Genomic DNA, 14,187 nt, shown 5'->3' with positions numbered 1-14,187 from the left:
CTACGCGCGATTAACTGGCGATTTTCTTCCAGTTAATGAAACAAAAAAAAAAAAAACCTACGAGATTCGCGGAAGTGAGATTCTCAACGTTGAATCTTGGGAAATCTAGCGAATCAGTAGGTCGCGAATATGTTGTGATTCAATGTATATAATTCAGAGGAGAATGTATATAATTTCTTTAGTTCTAACTGAGAGGAGATTATAAAGTTATAAAATGGCGGTGAAAGGCACGGAGAGTAGGTAGGAAGAATTAGTGACGAAGATAATCGAGACGAAGGATTGAAGAAAATTTGAGATTGCAGAATGATGAAATCTCGTTGATGAATGCAAGAAGTATAATAGATGTGAGGTATAGTCATTCACAAAATTCGTTCATCTTATGTAAAAGGGTTATTCTCATTAAGATAAATCGTGTCCATTTGTTAGAAGCGAAGAAGACGAGTTTAGGAAAATTTGAGATTTCGAAATGATTTAAGAAATCGTTAATGAAGTAAGAAACAAATACATGCAACATGCACGACAATTTTCGTATATTTTATAAATAGCTGCTTTTAATCAAATAAATCACGTTTATTTATTAACCCGCCCAAAGTTCGAATTCTAAAGAAGGTTTTGTTCGTTAACTTGTTAGCAGTAGAAATATTTCTTCTGATGGTTTTGTAAACAACTGATGACTGTAAATAACAGACTTGTGAGCTGAGAATAGTCTTACTAAATCTTATTTTGATTTCAATAAAAATACTCTTGTCGTACAGCGAACAAAGACTATTGTAACTGATCATAAACAGAAAAGCAAGTCATAGGAAGAAGTGGAAATTACAAAATCCTAATAGAAGACACGATAAAAAATATAAAGAAAAATTGGTAAAAAATCTGTAAACGAAGTAGGGAGTAAAGGAGATAGGCAACGCGGAAAAGAAGGCGCTACGCTCGTGCGCGTAACGCGCAGGAATTACAAGGCTTACTATCTTGCATGGGTTCGTATGGTTGTTCTACTTATCTTTCAACATAGCGGAATGCCTGGCTAGTTAACCCACAAAAAGTGTAGCGGTGGATTCGAAGTACGCGCAGCCTTGCTGAAATAACGAGCACGTGCACTCTCGGTGGGACGAACGAGAATCGTGAATGGAAACAGAAGAAAAAGACCATCTGAAATGGTTATACAGCTCCGCGAGCATCGGTCAGTCTATCATTAATCATAAAAATGGAATTATTAACCTCGCATTGTTGTTAGGAATCTAATTGTTCCTCGCTGTTCTCCTCTCGAGAAATTCTCTGTAACACGGTCTATCGCGCTCCCGGCAAAAATGCATTTTAAAGCAACCAATTTGCACAGTTATTAAGGTTAAAACGTACATTCTTCATCAGTTGAATTGTCTATAACAGGCTACGATGAGGTTATTCCAGTCATGCCGAGTAATTTGGAAAATTTGGTTGAACAACTTTTGAGCGATCTATATTTGAAAACAGATTATTTAACTTGTTAGCAGCGGCGTGATAAACGGTGAAATATGCCGTGTACATTGACAGCTTGTTGGCCGGTTTCCTAGGAGGAAATAATTTCTACTCCTCGAGAAGAAAGAAGTTTGTTCACCTAGTGTTAATATTCTCAGCCGTAATTATAATCCAGTAGCTTGTGTACATTGTCTTATTTGCGGAAGTTACTTGTATATTTTATTGGTTCTTATATAATACCACCTCGCTGATTCAAATAACACAGTGATAGAGTTATTCGCATCATTTTCTCGTTTTTGATATTGTCTCTTGCGGGATATACAGAACGCTGTATTTTCTCATTCTTACATTGCATTACAGACTAACGGTCTGTCGCGTGATATGCAAGTTTGATTATTCTATGCAAAGTTCGAGATTGAATTTTAATGTGGTGAAGCTTAGGCTTTGATTCAAATTCAAATAACTATGTATCGCGTTAAAACAATCTATTTTACGGTCTGTGTTCCAGTTCACCTCTACGAGAGCTGACCTTGGGGCCATGCCTGAGTCAAAGAGTATCGATCAAACGAAAGAAAACGATATCACTACGAGTTTCCATATCACGATCTGTCGCCACGGTAACCGCAAACCTATGTACTCGAATATTCCCTAATCACCTTTGTGTCGTCGTTATTGCTATAAATCGGATAAATATGAGTCATAAACAGCTCGGATAGCGAGAAAAACAAGCAGTATTTTATAACCTTTGAAAGAATTATTCGTTTAACTAGTCAATCGATGTTTAACTTCAAGAAACAGAAGTATTGAGGTTTTTTATAATAATGAAAATAGAACATCGTGTTATACGTAACAATGGACTGACTTACATCATTCTGATTTTCAATCTGTCATATAAATGAATCACGCGTCGACTATACTTAAAGCGTTCTTTCTTCTTGCATTCCAATACGATGCTAGGAAAAACAGTAAAATAAAATAAAATAAAATAGTGACGACAAGGAAAAATTGGTCCAAAGTGGTGTTCGAAGGTCGAAGAGGCAGTATCATCAGTGTCGAAAGGAATAGTGGAAGAAGCAGAGATAGGAAGACAACACGAGGCATCCATAAGCGACCACTGGGTCACAGCAATCGGTGCAACGTCCTGACCTGTCTCCGTCTTCTTTTTTCCACACTATACACACTCTTTTATCTAATATGTGTACACTTTTTTCCTCACGATCTTTGGTATCCCTTCCAATTCATCATCTCTACTCATCTCCCTCGTGGCAATCTAACTTCTCTTTCTCTTCTTACAGTCTTTCATAGCTCTTCGTATCTTACCTCATTGCCAGTTAAACTATTGTGTACATACTCACAGACTCAAGAAAGTATTGGAACACTTGTTGATACATCTTTCATGAATGTATTATGTGTGTAATACGAAACGTTTTGAAATTTCATTAACACTGTTATGAAAAGTGACTATCATTATCACACTGATAAAGCTTGAAACAAATCTGAAAATAATAATAGAAAATTAGCACTGAAAACGCTTGAACTAGGCGTTAAGTGAATTGTCTGTTATATTGATATAACTTTGTTAACTGTATTTGCTATATTAATATAAATGTATAATATTAGTAAACCCCAGTTATCTTTAACACTTATTATATGCTTAAAATGGCTATTAATGTAGTATACTAATGTTTTACTAAATATAAGCATGAAATACATAAATATCTCACAATTGCTATGCATATTTCATATTAGTTTCAAATTTGACCGATATAGTCATGACAGCTGTGTCTCATTACAGTACTAATAAAACATCAAAATGTTTTATACAACTCGTACGATATGGACGTAAATGTTTTGTATGCTGAAGCTTCAAATGCTTTCGTAAGCCAAGATATAAGCATATTTTCGGTTCGTTTTAAATCTCTCAGCAGGCACGGAAGTTTCATGCTTGTTCACTATTTACTATATACATAAAACGAATCAGTCGACGAACAGCTGACTCGTCCTCCGACTGCAGATGATTTTTCTATTGATCTTTAGCTGCCTACTGAGTTGGCACGCTCTTCGAGGTTGATTCCTTTGGAAATGGTCAACGGTAGATATGATCAACACAACAATGTTATGTAGTATAGGTTGTGAGGGAATCGTGTCGTGTCAACGTTAGAATTTCTTCCTTTCTACCAATATTTCAAACCTTTTTTCATGCAAATACAGGTTTTAACACTCTTTTAAAACCGGAGAAACACGTGCTTGGATATTTTGAAGATGTAGAAATTTCTCGTTATCCTACAAAGAAAATTATCATAGTTGATTCTCCTACAAATATATTTCAATCACGAGTGTCTCGAATTTTTTGCCTTGGTTCCGGAATGAAATTGGAAACTTGTGAAAACTTTCTAACCTAAATTGTGCAATGGTTTTATACTGTCATTAGCTTCATTCATATTCATCATATTCATTAGCTTAATTGCGCTGTATTCATATCGTACCAATTCAATTCAATTATCTATTTGAAATTGATCTTTCTTTGCTAACTTTTAACTTTATACTGGTAGAAGTTCCTCATGATGGAATGATCCAGACAATGTTAATGGTCCGAGTAATGCTCTCATTTTAACGCACCAAAAGTTTAATGTTCTATTAAAATTTCAAACAAAAACATTAGTAGGAAAACCCATAACAATTACTTTAATGTTTCTTCAAGCTCGAGAAGCTTGTTAGAGATAGCAAAATACAACTGGGTTGAAAATGACTCTAAGAATGAATTAGAATTAAAGAGTAGTTAATATCTGTCAGTGACAATTTTGAGGAATTTCTAGCACGAAGATCCTTCCCTTACGTCAATTCCCTAATTCCCTGCCCTCTCTGTTAATCGGGTTTATCTATGACGCACAAGCAGTCGGAAAGAAGAAAAAAGGGAGAGGGCCATTTCCTGTCCACGCATTATCCCCATCAGCTGAGAAGCCAAGCTAACGCACCCGAAAATTCCACATCGCTCGTCGCGCCTCGTCAGCTTGTCCGTTTCGTTCCCGTTATCGCGTCTGCTCTATCATTATTGAACCAACGCCCCACTATGCAAGATGTTTCCCATCTACATAGTTAACCCAATCGTGATGAAGTACAGTCAGCTCGGACAGAAGCCGCGACAGAGCTGGAATTCCTCGTGGAACTTGATTAACCGCGAATCTGTTTAATCACGACGTGTCTTTCGATCCCTTCATCCTCAGTCCGACGATTGATCCGGTCGATTGGTGAGAAATTCCGGTGTAAAGTGGAATTTGACCCATAAAGAACCAATATTGCGTTGATAGGGTTCGTTTTCAATTTTCTTTTGGACAATATTTACATTTTACATTTATATTTTATAATTTACAATTTATTTGATTTTTATGTCATAAATTCAAGGATCTGTGTAATATGTGTCTGTATTTGATACTATTTCTCCTGGCATCTAGACTTTTAAATTTTAGTTGGGAGAAATTATTACATAACTATTTCTAATGATCTTTGTATGGGTAAACAATATCAATAAACGATAAATAATGTCGCGTTTATATAACTTTTACGCATTATTTTGCTGCGTAGTCCTTAATGGATCAAAACCAGCCGGTCACAGAAATTAATGGACATTAGCCGCGCTATCGTGTGCAGGGGCCTGTCGTAGTACAGTCCACTTAACAATTTCGCGTTCTTTTCGGAGCAGAGAAGAAAGTTTTTCCTCCGAATTAGCGAGCTCAATGAAGCATTGGCTATTGGGTGAGAAAGTTTAGAACTGCGGTCGCCTTCGGAACGAAACTTGGGAAAGAAATTAATGGACATAGAGTTTGTTTGCTCGATGAACTACACTCAGCATGCCAAAGCAGTTCTCGAGTTCTTTCCACCCTTTATACTACGAATTACGTTACTTTTAGTTCTCATTACTATTTTTCCTCTAAATGTTTTTGGACATTCAAATAATATGTATATCAGGTATAAATATATTTTAGAATTATTGCAGCATAGTTATGCAGTATTTATATTATATTTGGATGATCACATTTATTTTCTAAATTTATTTTCGTGGATAAAGTATTTGAAAATTTGAGAAGAAGATATCTAAAGGGATACAATGGTGAAGAAAGAGTGAGAGAAGAACAGCAGGGTTAATCGTGCGACTATTAATATCATGATCGAAGGTAAAACATTGGCAGAAAATGCTAAACCGAGGGATTTCAACGAGATAGTTTTCTATTCAAACGCGTTGCTGCTTTCTCTTTCCGCCGGGGCCATCGTTCCACGCGACGCGAGCAAAGTCTTTATTTTCTCTTTCTCTCTCTCTCTGTCTCTTCTCTCCGCATTTTCTTGCTGCGGCGACAGACGCGCGAGGGCGTCTAATTACACCCACTTGAGACATTAATTAATTCGTGGACCGGAGAAACACGTGCGCCGGCAAAAAGTCATGCGGATGCCTCATGTCGTGGGGAAAAGTCGCAGAACGTGTATATTGGAAAAAGCTCGTCTGGATATTGCGGGAAAAAAATGACATCTGTCAGGCGAAAGTTACTTGATTAATCATGGCTGATCGGAACAGAAGTTGTCCAAAAGCTTTGTTCTACTTTATAGAATTTCTTTCTCTTAACTATCAATAGATATTAAAATATACTTGCAATATGTACTTGCTTATCCATATACTGATATAGTTTTCTATAAGCGTTATTTCTAAGACACAAAACTGCGATAAAAGACTTGTGGCTAAGTATGTTGCTACCATACAAGTAAATATGACAAGGATACATACAAGAACTTGTAAATTTGTTCATTTATTAGCTGACCATTTTTAGAAACGTATATATCTTGAAGAAGCGTATACTTTATATAGAAAGAGCAATTTTAACAAATATACTCGATGTATGAATTAGTATATTAGTATTCTCATTACTTTATAAACAGATTATTATGTACATACTACCGTATAAGTATTAGAATCCAACTTTTATGGTTTCAATTTCAATGGCTTGCCACTTCACGCAATTAGATTCTCATTTTCTACTTCCCAGTCATCAAATTCATTTCTCCATAAAAGTAATACGTTCTGCTTCCTTGTTCCTATTTCTTATTGTCGATTCAATTTTATGAAACGATCTTTCCCTGCCAATACTTTCTTATCTTTTCTTCTCCACTTCCTGATTTAATTTCCTATCCAGGACGTCGCGCACAGTTTTGACAATCTAACGAGTCTCGCGTGTGTCGTCGTACGGAATATTTTTACCTCATGCAAATCATTTTTTAGAAAGTCCCATAGCGTCCCGTCTGTTTCCAGGCAAAACTGATCGCAGTAAAATATGATATCCAAGCCGGTTGGAGTAAGAATCGCGGCTGGTGAAATTCAGCCATCCTACATAGTCGGTGTCAATGGAATTAACGAGCTTTCCGATTCTCGACTTCCCTCCTCGATTCCATAGAAATCCTACAGCGTCATGAATATCCAGTGTTCTGATATTCATTCTGCGATTATGTAATAGATAAGCAGGCAGAAACATTACTAGTATTTCGTATCGAATTCCTTCGACGATTTCAACCTAGTTAACACGTAATGGGAATCTGCACTTTTATCGAATACATTGGTAAATTGTGGAGAACGAGTTGCTCAATTCCTCTCTGTAACTTCATTCAGATACGATCGGATGATATCAACGCGGACGTGGATCCTCTTACACGATTGAATTAGTATTACATACTAATGAAATTACAAGATGGAAGTTAGCACTATTAATAAATATAATAAATAAAAATTCCTGCATAATATTATTAAGTTTTCTATCCAGAATTATACAACAATTACCCATAATGAAAATAAAATTTAATAAATTCTTTATTTTTTCGATAAAATCTATTATTCTCTACTGTATAATTTCTTTTTATTATACAGTGAAATCAATCACACTGAATATTTAAATGCATTAAATGTAGGTTCTGTAGAAAATAATGCACATACATAAATAACAGTTTGAATCGATTACAAGAAGGCAAAAGTTTTTATAAGAATTCAATTTTATGTATTTTTGCATATAAGTTTCCTCGTCTCTAAATTTGCATGGAATTGCATGCCTTTCTCGACCAGCGATATAGTTTCAAACCTGTTGATGTAATTCATCGATTTCTATCAAATTCATCGATGCAGTGGCGTAATTCCAAAATTATACAACAAAAAAAAAAAAAAAAAGAGAGAAGAAAAAAGGAAGAAAAGGAAAAAATGGTACAGGGAGCAAACTTCTTGGAACAGCTGGAATAGTGAAAGTGTACCAGACGAAGGTGCATCTTGCTTTGTGGCACGCGTTTCATCGAGAAAATAATAATTCGACTCGGAAGAGGCTACGCGATCCAGTCGGTGAACGCGCGCACGATCGCGGCGTGCGCCACGATCATAGATCCTGGATCACGTAGATCTAGCCGCACGACTCGCACCGAGACATTTTCACAACCGCTTTTCCCTCGCAGGACTGGTTGCGAATCCGGGCGGCCAGAACCCGGTTCTATGCGATACAACCTCGTAGAAATCCGGCTTAAAGGGGTCGACGGAACAACTCGCCGATACTATCGGAGAAAATCGTTCGCCGACAAAAAAATATCGACGTTCCATGTTCTAACAGAGCGACCATCTGAATTATATTTTTTAGATAAACGATAACGATGATGATTTCTGGATTGTTTCTCGAACGATTGCTGCTGTTGATTTTCATAATTCTCGTATTACGAAGTTTTTTATCATACGAGCTTCGTTTTATTTTCAATAACGTGGCAGTTTTAGTTTGGAGCGTATCCATATGTAATTCGAAACAGTTGTTTGTAGACGCTTTTGTCGAGACTCATCAACTACGCGAAGGGAACACGGTCCACGGAGGCGTACGTTGAACGTTGAATAATTCCGGATGCTTTATCATCCGAGGTTGTGATAAGAAGCACGGAACAACGAGATAATATACAGTTCTGCGTATAACCGCCGGCTCTTCATTGTGCTACTATTTCTGTTCGAGAGATCGCGTATACATATGTATGTAAGTAGTTCTTCTCCGCTTCAACGAGCTCTGCTTATGTAAAATCCATTTAGATTAGCCTTATCGCAAATAGTATACGGGTTTGTCGAACTGTTCGGTTTTGTGTACGTCGTTGCAAGTTCGATCAGTCTAATTTTTATTTTTTTTTTTTAATTCATCGGGAAAACATTGAGCAAGGAACTTGGAAGAAAATATTACAGCACAATGGAACAGATCTTTTTACTTATTCTTCAGAATATGCTGTAAAATATTTTTGAAATTATCCTTTCCAGTCTTGTGACGTAGGAAAATTACAATTTTACTTTTCTAAGTTTTGCTTCTCTTAATTTGCGGAGAAAGTAATATTACGATTTTTATTCAACCACAAATCTTCAGAATAAAATTCTCAAAGTAGCGAGATTTTTTAAATTACTTCTTCTAGGTTTGCGAAAAATTTGCAAGGGTTAATTGTTTCATATTTTTGCAATCATTTTACAGTTATTTTGTGAAAAACGTATTTTATCTATGCCTAGCAGAGGAATGTAGAGCAATTCGAGAATCCGAAAACGATCGATAATGAGGCTCACTCGAAAATGTTAAGTCGTGACCGAGCAAGTTCGGTGCAATCACGAACTCTGGAATTAGAAAGTGAATATTATTAAATCCTCTGGTCGGCTAATTGTGATATCGATGCGGCGAGAGATCGTCGTGAAATAAAAAAACGGTCACGTCCAGTTTTCACCGGAACGATTCCTCAGCTTCTCGACGCGATCCGTGATCGATTTATGATCGATAGATGGATGGCTACTAGTCGAACGGCATTTCTTCGGAGAAACGAATATTTTTTTCTTTGTTGGCGTGTTCTTTGCGCGAGAAATCACGGAAGACGTCAATTCTACGCTCCAAGACTCGTCGAGCCTCGATCGATTGCTTTACCGAGTGATCGACGATTATCGAAAATGATCACTTGCAAACCTGCCTAAGTCGAGTAACCGAAGGAGATCAACTTCGCCACGCCTGCTGTTTTAATTATTCTCTCGTAACTGGAGCGATCTTCCAATCTAACCGCTGCTTTAATATTAATGAAGCAACGAGGAAAGAGTTTTGCAGTACTTTGCTCGAGAACGAATATATCAAAACAGAGAAAACATTGCAATACACTTTCATATTATATAGAATCATCCTTTCAATTTTTATGTACTGTGTTATATATTTTCAAACGAAAGAAATAAATTTTGCAATACGCTCTTACAAGTGTATAACCAGGCTACAAACATTCAATGTTCATATTTTGTGACATATATCTTTATATATTAGCGTGATGAGTAGGCTACGAATTTTTATGCAAATTTATATTTTTGTGAACACAGTTAGTGAAATAGGACTGAAATAAAACCCATAAATTAAAAAATATATATATGTATATTTTAAGATTTAGAAGGAAAATAAAATTTCCAAAAAATTGTAGAAATTCGAGATTTTTTTTTTGTTAGATTTATTTCTAAAATCAGGCATCGTTCTCCTTTCTTTAGGCAAGCTCGGAAACAGATGAAAGTGAATTATTGAAATCGCCCACCATAGCGGCGCCCACGTTCCTCTGAAACACCTGTTTACCTACGAATAACACCGCAAGAGGAATCGTTCCACTTCCTCTGCCCCCGTTTTCCACGACTTTACAAACATTTTCAATCTGCGCCGCGCGTTTAAGCGCTGTTCACATGGTTCAATTTGAGTACCACCGCAGTTTCTACTATTCGAGGAGAAAATTTTAAGCTATATCTGTAACTATATTATAATATCTTATTTAAGCCTTGGCGTGTAAATATGAATTTTTATTTATGTGTTTTATTTCATACTGTTTACCACATAATGTATTTCAATTGTTTTTTAAAAAATTGATGATAATTTTAACTTAGTATTTTCGAAGACTTCATAAGAAATTTTTAAAATTTTCTTTAGACTATCTTTAGATTATCCATCGAAAGATCGCAACACACATGAACGACCCACGTTTGCAATCTAACGCCGCATTTTTTCGGTCATTTTCAACCAATTCTATTTTTCCAACGTTAACAAATATCTCAAGGTAGAACGCAATTTTTCGTTTGTCGAAATAAGGACAAGATTAAAATATAAAAATTCCAAGATCGCAGCCAGATTAAGAGTATAAAATGAAATATTACACAAGAGATAATTTTACTCTTCCTTCAGCGAATAAATCAGTCCAAGTTTAATCTCATTGTTTTCCTCGCGGGACGTGTGTTTGGATACGCACAATGAGGAACGCTCTACGGACAGCGCAATGATATAGAGAACCTCGAATGGTAAATGGCACGACCGGGTCGACTATTTGAATCCCGAATACGTGTAAAAGAAGACGGTCGAGCATTTAGTGAAAGGCAGAACGCGCGTCTTTCGTGGCCGAGATTCGATTCGATCGACGAACCTAAGTCACGGTGTCGTTCCTCGCGATTTGCAGTCGATCCTCTTCGCATCGTTCGCCGTGTCATTTGCACGATCACCTCCGTGTCCTTTTTATTTACACCCGCGTTCATTTGCAGTGGCTACAAAAGAGGTTTGCATACCATGCTGTTTGTTACTTAATTTGTTACTTAATTTAGGACCAAGTATGTTAAATTTCATATCATTAGTAATACTTTGATATGGAATGACAATGTGGTATTATGGCAATGAAATGTAGAACCGGATAAGAAATTGCTTCACTGAGAAATAAAGGTATATATGCAATTACTTTTGATGGTATTGTACGTCATGAATAAAATTTTATTAGGAAAATAGAGGAGCTCGTAACAAGAACAATCCTCGTTTTCTTGACTTTTTAGATAATGACGTACTCCAGTTGTCAGAAGACTCGCAATATTCTGGAATTAATATTATCAAAAATTACCTATATTTTGTCTCACGATGAATGAAACATGTCGAATGAAAATTGGCTGATTCTATAAAATCATTTATCAAGATTCCATAATTTCCTGGTTCAATTAAATACGTTTCTCGTAGCCTCATATACTTTTCTAGTTCAGATAACTTTTATCACACTTGTGTCGAATCAAACTTGTGTTTATCAGTATAATAGTCGAGTCTCATTACATTACTAATATTGTTTAATTGTGTTTGGTAATATTCATAAAAGATTTCTAGAAAATATTGCAATATTTTTTGCGAGTTACTGCAAAAATGGATATATTCGTGGCAATTGTGTAATATGATGAATATACCAATAAAAAAATGGAAATGTATCGAACAAAAATGACAAGTGTGGAGGAAGCTTTTGTTATGAATTTCAATTCATCCAAAGGAAGTGTGGTTATGAATTTCAATTATTATATATCATGACGTTTGAATAGTAGAAAACGTACTACATCTTTCTTTTTGTTCGTCGTTAAAGGATTTCCCAATGGTTTCTTGTTCCATAAAGGTCCTCCATTTTCCTTCAACGAGAGAAGCTTAAGGAATTAATTCTCGTAAACGTATCAACCGGGGCAAACTTCTCACAGGAGGATAGAATTGAGTTCATGAAAGGATTCGCGGACATTCGAAGAAACTCGACGAATGGGGATTAAACATTATCTTCGTGTATACATCTTAATCCCTGGTCGTAGCGGGTTTTCGTCAATGGCACTTGTGAACCGTGCTTAATTCGACGCTGTGACCTAAATTTCAATAGCGTGCACAAGCTGGCGTCCTCGCGACGCAACGGGAATTACGATACAGTACATTCTACTCGCAAATACCAATTCTGACTTCCTTAAATGACATATTCGAGTCTTCCTCCAGACAAAGGATATTCGATATTATTCTCACTCTATTTATATTGTACTATTAGTCTAAAACTACTATTATACTATTAATTGAATATCGACTATTTAACATCTCTATTTATAATGAATATAGTTTCAAATCTACACAATCCAACTTTAAAGAATAGCAGCCAGACGTATATAAAAAAGTGGGAATTTTGGTTGGTAAAATAATTCGCACGATCATAGATCCGTTCTTATGCGTCAGAAGTGAGGAAATTCGTAAGGCATTAAACATCTTCCCTGAACAGGAAGAAATTACATGAGTCACGAAGATGCACAATACGACAGTTGAATCTCACATAAATTTTTCGTTAAATAAATGCTACACTGGCATAGTCAGAAGACTGAAACCAACAAAAATTCATCAGATTTATTAAGAACATAAATCTGCTCACAGGATTATAATATTACCCTAAAAAGGAAACATACGTATGTCTCCAGTAATATCTGTCATTTAAAACGTAATGACAGTCAAAAGTTCTTAAACGTTGTTATAAATGGTCCGAAACGATGAATAGAATTTGAAGATCGTGAAAATTATCAGATTCGAAGGAACAGCCTCTCGAATTCGAGATAGATATGAAAGTGTGATCGTGAATAAAAACACACTTAAGTTTTCTATATTTGCACATTTACATAACGTGTTGAAAGTCAAAAGTTATTTGACGGTCATATCATACGATGAAATTTTCAAAAAAATCCTTAAATTTATCAAACTCGAAGGAGAAGAGTTTCGTCTTTCGAATTCAAGGTCGATAAGAAATTGAACCATCATACCGAAGCATACACGTCCGAAAGGATCGCGAAATTCGAGGAGAAACGTCCCAGTCGTGTCTCTTGTCAACGTGGACGTTATCGTGGAGGCCGTGTCATTGAGTTGCAAATTTATTTCACCTCGACCATTGGTCGGATATTTCATGAGCGACAATTTATTTACGGCAAGGCAACAGCCACTTGCGTACAGCCTAAAAAATCCGGAGATCCTGTTTCCCGGCTCGCACACGCGGACCTCGAAGTGTGAAACGTGTGTCACCATTTGCGGACACTCGTGCGAGTTCCGTGGGGTTCTTTAAGGGGACCCATTGGCTATTTACAAGAATTGCAAAGCCCCTCTGCACTACAAAGAACGCTCCTTTATGTCAGGACTCGCGTTTCGCGAAAAATCCTTCGAGGGGAACCGAAGAGAGGAACTGAAGATGCTTCGAAAAATGAAATGCAAGGGACTCAAACTCCCCTTCTGCAACATCTATACACGGTTCGTTCGAACCTGGTCGGCTCGAAAATTCATCGAGAATTTGGAAAATTAGCGTAACGTAATGCCCTAAGATCTCGCATTCGCGTATAAAGAAACTTTCCCTTCGATTAACTCCGTTTCTGCACGATTAAGTGCCGAATTTGTTGCGTCGGCCGTGTCCGGGGAAAAGTCGACGCTGCCGGGAAAAGTATTCTTTGTGAAAGTAAAAAATCGAGACCACTATCTTTTTGTAACGGTAATGCTACAAAAGTTATTGGGATATACGGGATGCTTCGAAGAGTTGCAGCCAAAGTTGAGGACCATGTGGTACTCGTCAGAAGCAAAAGTCTTGATAAATATGTCTCCATATGTCATTGGTTTTATAAAACATTTCCGAGATGAGTCTGTAATATCATAAGAGAAGAATCTTTTTATTGCGTGAATAATGTTTTTTGCACTGCAGACAGCCGATCATAAATTCGTTCACTGCCATATGTCAACGATTAAGAGATACAATATTGAAGGGTAATTTTCTAAACTGTGGAACATGGGAAGCAGGTCGAATTTTTAGATTTCAGTTAGGAAAAAGAGTTCTACAAAGAACTGATGATAATCCCAACGCAAGTTGTCAAAGGATAACATACGAAGAAGGAACTGATAGCCA

At 36.5% G+C, this 14,187-nt stretch overlaps 1 protein-coding gene and 1 long non-coding RNA gene across 2 annotated transcripts in view; one reads left to right on the top strand and one right to left on the bottom strand.

The window, feature by feature from the left end:
* Positions 1–2,221, top strand: part of LOC117204405 — a 39,721-nt gene extending 37,500 nt beyond the window's left edge. The window contains exon 3 of the long non-coding RNA XR_004487086.1: positions 1,964–2,221. This is a non-coding gene — a long non-coding RNA (uncharacterized LOC117204405). The remainder of the gene's footprint in view (positions 1–1,963) is intronic.
* The window catches only part of LOC117204399, a 47,009-nt gene that overhangs the window by 27,795 nt on the left and 5,027 nt on the right, over positions 1–14,187 (bottom strand). The gene's annotated exons all lie outside the window — the stretch shown is intronic.

The sequence above is a fragment of the Bombus bifarius genome, unplaced genomic scaffold (assembly GCF_011952205.1).
Source record: "Bombus bifarius isolate JDL3187 unplaced genomic scaffold, Bbif_JDL3187 scf7180000007966, whole genome shotgun sequence".
NCBI classification, from domain to species: domain Eukaryota; kingdom Metazoa; phylum Arthropoda; class Insecta; order Hymenoptera; family Apidae; genus Bombus; species Bombus bifarius.
This window is presented reverse-complemented; position numbering and strand designations above follow the sequence as displayed.